General features: G+C 41.7%; 1 non-coding gene across 1 annotated transcript; it reads left to right on the forward strand.

Moving 5' to 3' along the window:
• Positions 1-702: 702 nt before the first annotated feature.
• Positions 703-774, forward strand: trnam-cau (transfer RNA methionine (anticodon CAU)). Its single transcript has one exon. It is a non-coding gene; the product is annotated as a tRNA-Met (tRNA).
• Positions 775-13,299: the final 12,525 nt, after the last annotated feature.

The raw sequence follows: 13,299 nt of genomic DNA on the forward strand, positions 1-13,299 counted from the left end.
TCCAGAAGCAGTGAAGCAACAATCTGGGGCCCCAAGAGGAACTTCTCCTGATCCCCGCTACTAAGAAAGTAGGCAAAAAATATCCATAACTTAAGGAAGCCACTGTGTGGTGAAGAGTGAAGTCGAACAAGAGGCTTAATTTTCCTGATCTTAATTTAGGTTTCATTAGACACATGGTTTTGTGCATCCCTGCATTCCCAATTTATCTATAGTCACATACTCTCTCACTATCGCCAAACTAAATAACTCACTAGTGTTACTTCTCATTTCAATCCATCTGTATAAATACTGTTGATTTTGTGTTATTTCATATAATTACCATTTGCTGTTCATTTTTTCAGTTGTTACATATTTAGCTCAAATAAATCCTCATTTATCGCCAAGTCGTTGTCTGTGTATATATCTTTTGGACAGGAGCTGAGATCACTGTATGGAAAATTCATAACCCAGATATTGAGATTGATTCATTATTGTTAAGCGTGTTGACGAATTAATAAGCGGCTTACGGAGTTATTAATTTGATTAGTCACTTCCCTCTTTAGGAGGGTGGTGCCCCAGAATTTCATTACGAGTGCAAACATTTTTTAAAAGGTATTTTCCCAGGTTTCCCTACAACCTGTAAGCTGTTGTTTCCCAGAAGTTCCCAAAGATTCCCACGATAAGTAAAGTAAAGATGTGCAAGCCACTGCACCCAAAAGGGATAGCAGAGTGGCGCAGCGGAAGCGTGCTGGGCCCATAACCCAGAGGTCGATGGATCGAAACCATCCTCTGCTAATCCTAAATGCTTTGGATAAGAAGGATGTATCTCACCTTTTTCACGTAGCTCCGAGTGTAAAGCTATGTCATGCCACTACATCACTGTTTTCACAATACTCACATCCCAGGCAACTGATCTCACTCACTAGTAATGTAACAGAAGGTTTTGTGGCTTTGGTTCTTACAAGTTCCCACAGATGCCCACACAACTGATCCACAGATTTTCAAACTGCTGGACCTAGAGTATTGAGCAGAGTGGGCATGAGTATCTCATGAAACAGATACGCTTCCATTTTATTACATGCATCAGTCTGCCCCCTGCATGTTTTTATGCTTTAAGTATCTTTTTGTCACATTTAGTGAAGTCACACAAAGATCCTCCACCCATCCATCCATCCATTTTTATCAGCTTATCCGGGGCCGGGTCGCGGGGGCAGCAGGCCGACAAAGCACCCCAGACATCCCTCTCCAGACAAGATATGTAATCCCTCCAGCGTGTTCTGGGTCTGCCCTGCAGCCTCCTACCAGTGGGACGTGCCCAGGGCACCTCCAGCAGGAGGCACCCAGGAGGCATCCTAGTCAGATGCCCGAACCACCTCAACTGACCCCTTTTGACGTGAAGGAGCAGCGGCTCTACTCCGAGCTCAGGAAACTCATTTTCACCGCTTGTACCCGCAATCTCAATCTTTCCGTCACTACCCAAAGTTCATGACCACAGTTGAGGGTTGGGACGTAGATGGACCAGTAAATCGAAAGCTTTGCTTTCCAGCTCAGCTCCCTCTTCACCACAATGGACCGGCGCAGCACCCGCATCACTGCAGAAGCCACACCGACCTGCTGATCCATCTCACGCTCCATTCTCCCTTCACTTGTGAACAAGACCCCAAGATACCTGAACTGCCTCGCTTGAGGCAGTAACTCTCCCCCAACCCGGAGAGGGCAATCCATCAGTTTCCGACAGAGAACCATGGCCTCAGACTTGGAGGTGCTGACTCTCATCCCAACTGCTTCACACTCAGCTGCAAAATGCTCCAGTGCATGCTGGAGGCCACGGTGTGATGGAGCCAACAAGCAGAGATGCAATTCTGAGGTCCCCAAACCTCCCGGCCATGCCTCGAGATCCTGTCCATGAAGGTCACAAACAGGATTGCTGACAAGTGACAACCTTAGCGGAGGCCAGCATCCACCGAGAACGTGTTCGACTTTACACCAAGTATGTGGACATAGCTCTCACTTTGGTCATACAGGGACCGGATGGCTCGTAGCATCGAGCCTGGCACCTGTACTCCCGTAGTCCCCCCCCCACCCCCCCACCCCCCGAAGGACGCGGTCGTAAGCTTTCTCCAGGTCCAGGTGATTTACCCTCATATACATAAAAAACTGTGACCAGCAAATATTTGATATAATTGGTTGAATCATGTCATACAACTTAAACAAACCTACAACATTACAGGAAGGATTTTTGGCTCAAATGAACAGCTCATCTTTTTCAGCTTTCAGTTTGCTGAACCATCCCATTTGGTCTTTGCTTTGGTGGACAAACTCTGTAATGAAGACCCCAAATGGCCTCCAACCTAATGTAGCGTTTCTGTGCAATAATTTCTAACTTATCTATATTACTCCATCTTCAATAAGATAATGTAAGCTCTATAGTATGGTTTATGCAGTTAGCACATACTATAACAAAAAGGACTAGGATATAAGAAGCATGGAGACATGTATAATGGTAACCAAATGTAGACCTTAAACTAAGATCTGTTTCCAATGAAGAATTTTTGCAACTTATTTGGAGCTTACTTTGATCTTAAATTTTTATCACAACAAACCTCTTACATTTTTCTTTTCCCATTCTGCTGTATTATTTTATGTTTCATTGGGCATTAAGTCTCAAAGGACACACCTGATGTAACAAACTGTTGTACGAGAAAGCTTCTTTCTTGGCTGCATTTTGGGGAGCATCTGAAATTGGACACGCGTTGTTGGGCTGTTACAATATATTTGGTAAAAAAGAAGCATGGACTTCAGAGTATCCAGCCCCTCAGCTGGGACACAGTGTTTACTCTTGCAGCACATTGACAACTTTGTATTTTAGAAAGCCAATTAGATTGACCCAGCCTCACAGTTCCCACCGGCTCCAGTACATTTCCTGTGTGCCCCCCAAACCACTGTAACTATATCATATAAATGTTTTATGTCTATGGGACTCTGTGGATCCTAAAAAGTTACCAAGGTAATTTCCAAATGTCTGAAACAATCATTTCACCTTTTGCCCTCTACTTGTTTTTGGTGCCTTCTAGCTGTATTTCATCAGTTTTGTGTGTGTGTGTGTGTGTGTGTGTGTGTGTGTGTGGGCAAGTGTGTGTTACAATGTCTGCATTCTTATCTTTTTTTAATTAATGTGATCTCTTGGCTTCCATGTCGCCCCAAGCCAGCCGTGTGTATATGTGTGTTGTTGTGTATACGCATGCTTCCGACTTATCTGAAGTTATCTTTTTGCTAAATGTGGACCACCACAACCTTATCCAACCCATATTGATTTAATGTCTGCCACACTTAGCTCAACATAGCTCGCCTGGTTCGGGGGAAAGTGTAAGGAAACAATTGAAGAAAGACAGATTGGAGTTTGGCCATGAACGGTACAAGATTTTGGAAACTCTTGTTCATTCTATGAAAAGGGGGTTGTTCACATATATTTGGCAAACCTTTCATCGTTTATTGATCGACCCCTTGAATTGGCGGTTCTAAAGGGCAAAGGTAGTTGAAAGGGTGGTGTCAGGTTAGGAGAGTATTTTTAAGAGGATTAGTGGATACCTAAAGGCCAATTCCAGCAATGATTCCTGTAATATTTCTGGACCTTCTACAAGTTCTGTAGTTTAGATCAGCTTAAGACATCATTTTTTCATTACGAGACTTTTTATCTCGTTTTCTTTTGCTTTTAAACTGGCTTTTTATAACATTTAAATATCTTTCCTTTCACAAACCGAAGCCCTAGTAGCAGTTGAATCAACCAACCGGCTAACTCAAATTTAGAAATGTGCCCGTCAGCTCCTCTGCAAAAGGACAGGTTTGAAAACAGTCACAGAGACAGTTGGTTTTCAAACCTGTCCTTTTCAGTGTCAAAGTTCAATATAACATAAATTCTCACTGGAAAGACAACATGAAAAGAAGCAACGTATGACTTTGCACATGCTTGGCAAAACATTGGCAATGGCATTATCAATTTTCAAAAAACAACAACAAAAAAAAAACAAATAAATAACATAAACAAATGTTTGTCTCTATGTGTCAGCCCTGCGATAGTCTGGCGACCTGTCCAGGGTGTACCGTGCCTCTCGCCCGATGTAGCTGGGATAGGCTCCAGCTCCCCCGTGACCCTCAAGAGGATGAAGCGGTTAGAAGATAAACAAATGTTAAATAAATTCCGTTTTTTACTGGTTTGCTGGTTTTCCTCTTGGTTTCCCAAGATTTTTTCTTGGTTTTGGTTATGGTTGACATCAGGAAATGTAATGATATTACATAATTGCTTAATTCAGACCAAGCAGCAACCTCCAGGCCTAACAAATGAAGCCAGCATGGAAGTTCCAAAAACTGCAGTTCCTCAAATGGCCACTTGAGGCTGGCTCCAAGAGTGAGCCAATCCCTATAGACCCCCATGTTAAAATGCCCAAATTTACAGCATAAATAAACATGTTTACAGCCTGGTACAAAAATGATTTTAGTTTCTATAGTTAATTTCCCCCTTCATGACAACTGCATTGGGGGTGAATTTTTATGTAACTCTTGTTTACTTCAAATTATCCATAATTACGGGCATGGCTGCTTTGAGTGACGGGTGTGTGCTGTCCATTGGCAAATGGCTACCACAGCGACAACGATGGTTGGGTAACATAATTATAGTGTATTGCCAGACACACAGAGTATATGTGTGTGTGTTTTCAATTAATTAAAGTTTATTGTATGTTTTTTTTAAGCCTTTATTTTAACAGGGAGGTCCATTGAGAGCAAGCTCTCTTTTTCAAGGACGTCCTGCATTGAGCACAATTCAAAATACAGATCACAACACATCAATGCAATACAAGAGTACATAAGTGTAAAGTGCCAAGTATAATAGTAAACCAGACTAAGAATTAGTCTACGATAAATATGTCGGTAGCTTCCTAAGTAGGGTCTTATAGATAAATAAAAACAGTGCTGTTCCCTGCGGGTAGCAAAAGAGGACCAGCCAACTTTACCATATAAAGTGCAGTGGTGAGTATAAAATGAATCCCCTGTGATGAAGTGTAAGACACTATGATAAATAGCATCTAAAGGTTTCAGAGTTGAGGATGTGGTATTCATATACAGTACAGGCCAAAAGTTTGGACACACCTTCTCATTCAATGCGTTTTCTTTATTTTCATGACTATTTACATTGTAGATTCTCACTGAAGGCATCAAAACTATGAATGAACACATGTGGAGTTATGTACTTAACAAAAAAAGGTGAAATAACTGAAAACATGTTTTATATTCTAGTTTCTTCAAAATAGCCACCCTTTGCTCTGATTACTCCTTTGCACACTCTTGGCATTCTCTCGATGAGCTTCAAGAGGTAGTCACCTGAAAAGGTTTTCCAACAGTCTTGAAGGAGTTCCCAGAGGTGTTTAGCACTTGTTGGCCCCTTTGCCTTCACTCTGCGGTCCAGCTCACCCCAAACCATCTCGATTGGGTTCAGGTCCGGTGACTGTGGAGGCCAGGTCATCTGCCGCAGCACTCCATCACTCTCCTTCTTGGTCAAATAGCCCTTACACAGCCTGGAGGTGTGTTTGGGGTCATTGTCCTGTTGAAAAATAAATGATCGTCCAACTAAACGCAAACCGGATGGGATGCCATGTCGCTGCAGGATGCTGTGGTAGCCATGCTGGTTCAGTGTGCCTTCAATTTTGAATAAATCTCCAACAGTGTCACCAGCAAAATACCCCACACCATCACACCTCCTCCTCCATGCTTCACAGTGGGAACCAGGCATGTGGAAGCCATCTGTTCACCTTTTCTGTCTCACAAAGACACGGCGGTTGGAACCAAAGATCTCAAATTTGGACTCATCAGACCAAAGCACAGATTTCCACTGGTCTAATGTCCATTCCTTGTGTTTCTTGGCCCAAACAAATCTCTTCTGCTTGTTGCCTCTCCTTAGCAGTGGTTTCCTAGCAGCTATTTGACCATGAAGGCCTGATTCGCGCAGTCTCCTCTTAACAGTTGTTCTAGAGATGGGTCTGCTGCTAGAACTCTGTGTGGCATTCATCTGGTCTCTGATCTGAGCTGCTGTTAACTTGCGATTTCTGAGGCTGGTGACTCGGATGAACTTATCTTCAGAAGCAGAGGTGACTCTTGGTCTTCCTTTCCTGGGTCGGTCCTCATGTGTGCCAGTTTCGTTGTAGCGCTTGATGGTTTTTGCGACTCCACTTGGGGACACATTTAAAGTTTTTGCAATTTTCCGGACTGACTGACCTTCATTTCTTAAAGTAATGATGGCCACTCGTTTTTCTTTAGTTAGCTGATTGGTTCTTGCCATAATATGAATTTTAACAGTTGTCCAATAGGGCTGTCGGCTGTGTATTAACCTGACTTCTGCACAACACAACTGATGGTCCCAACCCCATTGATAAAGCAAGAAATTCCACTAATTAACCCTGATAAGGCACACCTGTGAAGTGGAAACCATTTCAGGTGACTACCTCTTGAAGCTCATTGAGAGAATGCCAAGAGTGTGCAAAGGAGTAATCAGAGCAAAGGGTGGCTATTTTGAAGAAACTAGAATATAAAACATGTTTTCAGTTATTTCACCTTTTTTTGTTAAGTACATAACTCCACATGTGTTCATTCATAGTTTTGATGCCTTCAGTGAGAATCTACAATGTAAATAGTCATGAAAATAAAGAAAACGCATTGAATGAGAAGGTGCGTCCAAACTTTTGGCCTGTACTGTATATGACATCACCAAAATCAAGGACAGACATTACAGAGGATTGTACAATGACTTTTTTACAGTGTGAGGAAAAGCAATTCTTATTTCTGTATATAAAACCAATTCTGGCTCTAAGTTTCTTAGTGAGGTGCTCCACATGGATGCGAAAGGAGAGCTTGGAATCCAGCCAGATGCCCAGGTATTTGTAGGAGTCGACAGTTTCAGTTACTTTGCCATGCAATGAGAGGATACCCGTCGAAGAGTCACTTTTGTGGGATCTTGTGAATAGCATACATTTAGTTTTACTTGAATTCAATACCAGTTTGTGAGCAATGAGAGATGATTGAAAATTATTAAAGGCAGATTGTAGGTTCTCGGCAGCTGAATTAAGAGTGGGTGCAATACTGTACAAGATCATGTCGTCTGCGTAGTAATGGACGTCGCAAACTGGAGAGGGGGGCATAATATTATTAATATACAGAGAAAATAAAAGAGGGCCGAGAATAGACCCTTGTGGGACACCCTTATGTAATAGTAACAATTTGGATCTAACTCCATCTGCAGTGATGACTTGAGATCTCCCAGATAGATAATTGGAGAACCAACTGACAGAGAGGCTATCCAGGCCGGTGGATGAGAGTTTACTGAGTAAAATATTGTGATCTACAGTATTGAAAGCTTTTGACAAGTCAATGACAAGATCTGCGCAGTGCTGGTGGGTGTCAAGGCCATTTATAATGTTGTTAACAACAAGTGTTGTGGCTGACGTTTAAAAAGTCTTGGTCAGCATTTGGTTGTACAAACAGAGCCTCTATAAGGTTGAATATTCACTTTTTCCAGTAAATATGTTTTGTTTTAATGGTTTTAAGCTTGTTCTTTGCTAAAGGAAATTAGCATTAGCATTAGTATTACCACAGTTACCTATAGCTGTAAAGGAAATTTAAAAACCTCTAAGTTAACTTATTTGCAGAATTTCAACTATATGGCAGTAGCTCAGTCCATAGGGACTTGGGACCAAAAACCGGAGTGGTAGCTGGAGGGGCGCCAGTTCGACTCCCGGGAGCTGCAGAGGTGCCCTTGAGCAAGGCACCGAACCCCCCAATCACTCGGGCAGCCCCCTCACTGTGACATCTCTCCATTTAATGCATGTATAGGTCCTGTTTGTGCATGTGTGTGGGCCTGTGTGTGTATGCATATCACAATGGAGTGAAGAAAATGAATTTCTCCATGGGGACTAATAAATTATATTAAATTAAAATGAAAAATTTTAAATTAAAAAAACTTTCACCGACTGTACTAAGCATGCACATGATGGATGATTACTGAAACTGCATGCTAACTTCTAATTTTACTTCCAAAGAAAGTGACAAAAACAAACTTTTTTTTTCTTTAAATGCACTTCACGGTTTTGCTGGGTGTTAGATGAGAGGACTAGTACCAGCCTCATGTTATGATGCTACTATCATTGTTCCACCAATCCACCAAGAGAGAGAGAGAGAGAGAGAGAGAGAGAGAGAGAAATGCAGGACAGACGGTAATGACAGTAGCTTACAACAACATTAATGAAAGTAATAATATTATAGTTATAGTTCTGGCTACTGTGGTACAATATGTTGAAAGTATATATTAGTATCTGGCAGTATACATGTGTGACAATAATCATATGTGTATAATAACAGTAGAAGTATGACTAATGACTAATGATGGCAGCAGCAGCAGCAGCAGCAGGAGGCATCTGGCACGACCACGGCAGCAGCACAACCACACACGTCACGCTGTCCAGGCACCGCTGCGATATGAGTTAATCTGAGAGACAGTGGAGCACAAAGCCTCCGGAGAAGAAGCCGAGTTAGTGACATCCAGAATGGCCGAGTTAGCAAGATGCAGTAATAGGATATGAGAGAGAGATAGAGAGATAGATCTGGCTCAAAATATTCAAATCTATAATTGAACCAATTATTCTGTATGGTAGTGAGGTGTGGGGTCCTCTTGCAAATCAAGATTTTGAAAAATGGGACAAACACCCCATCGAAATCCTGCATACAGAGATTTGCAAGAGCATCCTCAGAGTGCACAGGAACACCCCCAACAACGGGTGCCGAGCTGAGCTAGGCCAATTCCCCCTTTTAATTAGAATTCAAAAAAGAGCCATCAAATTTTATAAACACCTTAAAACAAGTGACCCCAACTCCTACCACTATAAAGCTCTGCAATGCCAAGAGGAGAACATGGAGAAGAGCCCCCTCAGCCAGCTAGTCCTGAGGCTCAGCTCCTCTAACAACACAAGACCTCGGCACAGCCCTCACACAATCTGGACCCACCAAATTATAGAGAAACAAAAAGAACATTACATTAACTATTGGACATCGACCACAAAAACGCAAAGCAAACTTCAGTGTTATTTGGCTCTAAATAGACAGTACACGGTGGCAGACTCTCTGAGCCCCGTGACTGATGAAAACTGAGGAAGACTTTGACCATGTACAGACTCAGTGACCACAGCTTGGCCATAGACGGGCAGACACAGGCCGACCTGGCTGCCCAGAGAGGACAGGTTGTGTGAGCTCTGTCCACACAGCCGCGTGGCGACTGAGTCACACTTCCTGGTGCACTGCAGCAAGTCTGCACACATCAGAGCCGACTTCCTCTCAAAAATAAAACATAAAGTCACTGACTTTGATTCTCTGCCTGATCAAACTAAAATGCAACACATCCTTGGAGAGAACAGAGTCAGCAGCTTAGCAGCAGCAACATATGTCAGGTTATGCCACAGCCTGAGGGACAACCATCACAACACCTGACACACCTGTCTATATTTACAGTCCTTGTAACTCACAATCTACATTTTTTTTTCTATATTATATATTGGTGTATTGTATTGTAGATTGGTGTATTTTGTATTATATATCATATATTTAATCTTTTTTTTATAGTTTTCTGACTTACTTTTATTATTGTACTTTATTTGTAAATTTTAATGTCTTTGGCAATATTGTTAATCTACAGTCATGCCAATAAAGCTTATTGAATTGAATAGAGAGAGAGAGAGAGAGAGAGAGAGAGAGAAGGAGAGAAAGTGACCGGTGTATTACAGGGGGGTCCTCCGGCAGACTAGGCCTAAGTCAGCCTAACTAGGGGCTGGTACAAGGCAAGCCTTAGCCAGCCCTAACTATAAGCTTTATCAAAAAGGAAAGTCTTAAATGTGGAGACAGTGTCTGCCTCCCGGACCGCAACAGGAAGATGATTCCACAGGAGAGGAGCCTGATAGCTGAAGGTTCTGGCTCCTGACCTACTTTTGGAGACTTTAGGGACCACGAGTAACCCTGCGTTCTCAGAGCGCAGTGTTGTGGTGGGATAATATGGCACTATGAGCTCTCTAAGATATGATGGAGCTTGACCATTTAGAGCTTTATAAGTTAACAGTAGGATTTTAAATCAGTTATCAGTGTCAGAGGGAGCAATTACATGCTTACTTAATTGTTAAATACTGCAGAGTGTCTCCAGGCCTAATAAGATGTTTCTCATTAACATCCTTTTTGGGGTAAAAACAGCAGTTTCGGGCTTCTGTTCAAAGCAGATGCTTCAACCTGGTGTGATGCGCCGTAAGACACTCAGAGTTCTCACTGGGTCATTGGCAACAGTGCATACAAAATGGCTTCTGCTTGAGATACTTATCGAAGCAGGTTCAAGAATGTATCTAAGGTGTGTGTTTCTGTGTCAGAGGTGTTTGAGCGTAACAGGTGCTTGTTTACGGGTTGGGAGGGGGAGTTAATGACCTTATCACCGCTGTGCAGTGGAGTATGAAGTCTCATCAGAGCAACTTAGCTGTTTATTTATACATACATATTCTTAGCAGTGATGCACACACACATACAGACACGCACAAATGCAAATATGCACGCCTTTACCTGCTCATGTGTATGTTTACATATAAACATGTGCATAAGCTTCCCATGCACACATACACTGTGCAGCGCAAATAACACAACATAAACAGGTGATTTATCTCATGCATAAAATTATTCACACACACATAAACAGCATTTAAATTCAACACCTACTGCTCTGATGACATCATTATCCAATAAATGCTTTCAATAGCTGTAAAATAATTCTGTGAATTAAACTGCTTTCCATTGTAGTCATGTTATTTATTTATTTATTTATTTATTTATTGTGATAAGGTGTAAACAAATTTAGGGAAACGCACTTTTCACTTCATTGACCTGAAGGGATAAATGGATTGGAGAGAAATTGGTAACTTTAGATAAGGACTTATTTAGGATTTAATTGCATTGCATTGATCATGGCAAGGCAAAATAAAAAAAAATAAAAAGGTTTTTTTTTAACCCTATGCTACCCAGCTTTGTAGCCTATATCAGCTCAAATAAATACATAAACCAGAGCTGCCAGGTCTGCATATAAGAGCACTACTAAAGTGCCAGTATTGATTCTGGGCCGCACAGAAATTTGTCACAGCACTAATTATATTCACTTAGTGCTTCCTATTCCACTACGCCATCTGCACTGAACTGGGACAAGATGGCAAAACAAAAGAATAAAGAAAAAACAGCAGTGTGACCTGAGAAAGGTTAATCAGGCAGTGAACTGGAGAAAAAATGATCATGAAGCACTTAATTAGGCAACGGTTTCAGCTGCTTATTAACAGCGATGAACCAGAGGATATGATACATGACTCCTGCAGCTGAGTCCTTTCATGTAAACAGTTCTGTTTAGAGTGTTTGGCTGTATTCACTTGTGGGTTTCTCTTCATAATCAGTTGTCATTGTTGTTATTATAATACTAAAGTGTGACATTTCCATGATTCTTACTTTTTTCGGATTTCTCTTTTTTCACATTTTGACTTTCTAAAATGACACCAGCTCTACAGACATGCTGGCAGCTCTGGGAGGCTGTACTCTGAGCTAAATGCTAACACTAGCGTGGCAACATGCTCACATAAATGCGAAGTGGACAAGTGACTTGTGTCTTAGCTTGTATATAAAGGAAACAGGGACTATGTACTTTACTAAAACTAAAACTAACCATGTATCTGTAGCTTAGTGTTAATTTGCGACCATGCCAACTGGCGACTTTGAGTTATATGCGTCTGTGGTTGTCATATTGACAACAGTAGTTTTCAACCAGGAAGAGAATATGTAGCTGTCCTCGAGAATGCCTCCTTGTTCATTTTGTTTTGTTACAATATCAAAACTCTCTACTGGTACTCTCTTCCTGGTTGAAAACAGCTGTTGTCACTACGAGAACCACGCTTTCCACTGAAAGTCTGCAGTTAACAAGGTTGCAAGTAAATCCAAAGCACCGGTAGCTCAGCATATAAACACACTGCACCAGACTGCATTGTTTGTGTTTTATCTTCAGATCAGCATATCTATGAAGCCATTTACTATTTACATAATAAGATCATAATGAGATCTTTACATTATAAGAAAAATTATGAGCTAGTGCTCATTATTTCTGTCATTGTAACTGAGTAATGACCAGATAGTAATGTTATGTGTTTCTCTATCAGATGAAATGGATGTCCAAACATTTCATTCCGGCAGGAGGCCTACAACGAGCACCGTTGCAATTTTGCCTGCAGATCCTGCTGTTTCTGAGGGTGGAGACCTCAGTGATGGGGAGAGTGAAAATTATCCTGATTATATGTACCACCTTGGGAAGCCCTACTACCACCGCCAAACAAAAGGAGAGGCAGGAACAAGCTTATTGAAATATTCAAGACCTGGACCAAAATCCCAGCCCTCCTGCAAAATCAAAACCAAGAATGTGGATAAAAAAGTCCATTGCAGCTTTTACTGTACCTGAGCCCGTCTTTACCATTCCTGAGTCAGTGCAGATGCCATTTGCATATTTCAAGCGGGGGCATCAATCAGTACCAGTATTGCTGAAATTGAGGACTGTCCGTTTTACTTGGTAATGCACATGCAACTCCAGGGTAAAGTCCTGAGATAAAGTCTGAGTTTTTTTGACGCATCCACCACCCCAACCTACCTCCTTACGAGACCGCTAGGGACTGTTTACTCCCATCAGCACATTGGTGACGTGATCGCAGCCTTCCAAAATATGTGGGACATGTTTTGGTGCATTATTTTTTGTAGGAAAACATAGAAACTGTTTGTAAGAACAGCCTGAGAGATTTGGACTTGAACCAAATAGGTGATCTGCCCAACTGATGACTGATGATTGACGGATGTTCATGTGCAACAGCACATTATCTTACTACATTGAATCCATCAGTCTGTAGCAAAGGGAAGGAGTTAAATAACACACTATCAGACAATGCACTGCTCTACTGCACAGGTATGAAAGTCTACATTCAGCTGGTAGACTGTATTTAACTGAGGGTTCAACCATTAATATTGGTTTGAAGTAGTCAGACAGCAGTTGTATCCAGAAAAGCTCAGCATATAAATGAAAATAGTTCCTAATGTTATGGGCAAAGTAAGCAGGACAGACAGAAGGAGCAGCTAGGGGACTTGGATGCGTCCCCTCACTCCACATTAGACTGCATGTAATTAAGCCAATTAGCACATAGGAACAACACTGTGATTCCTCAGGGAGAGATAAGGGTA

Source organism: Epinephelus fuscoguttatus, linkage group LG9 (assembly GCF_011397635.1).
Source record: "Epinephelus fuscoguttatus linkage group LG9, E.fuscoguttatus.final_Chr_v1".
Classification (NCBI taxonomy): Eukaryota; Metazoa; Chordata; class Actinopteri; order Perciformes; family Serranidae; genus Epinephelus; species Epinephelus fuscoguttatus.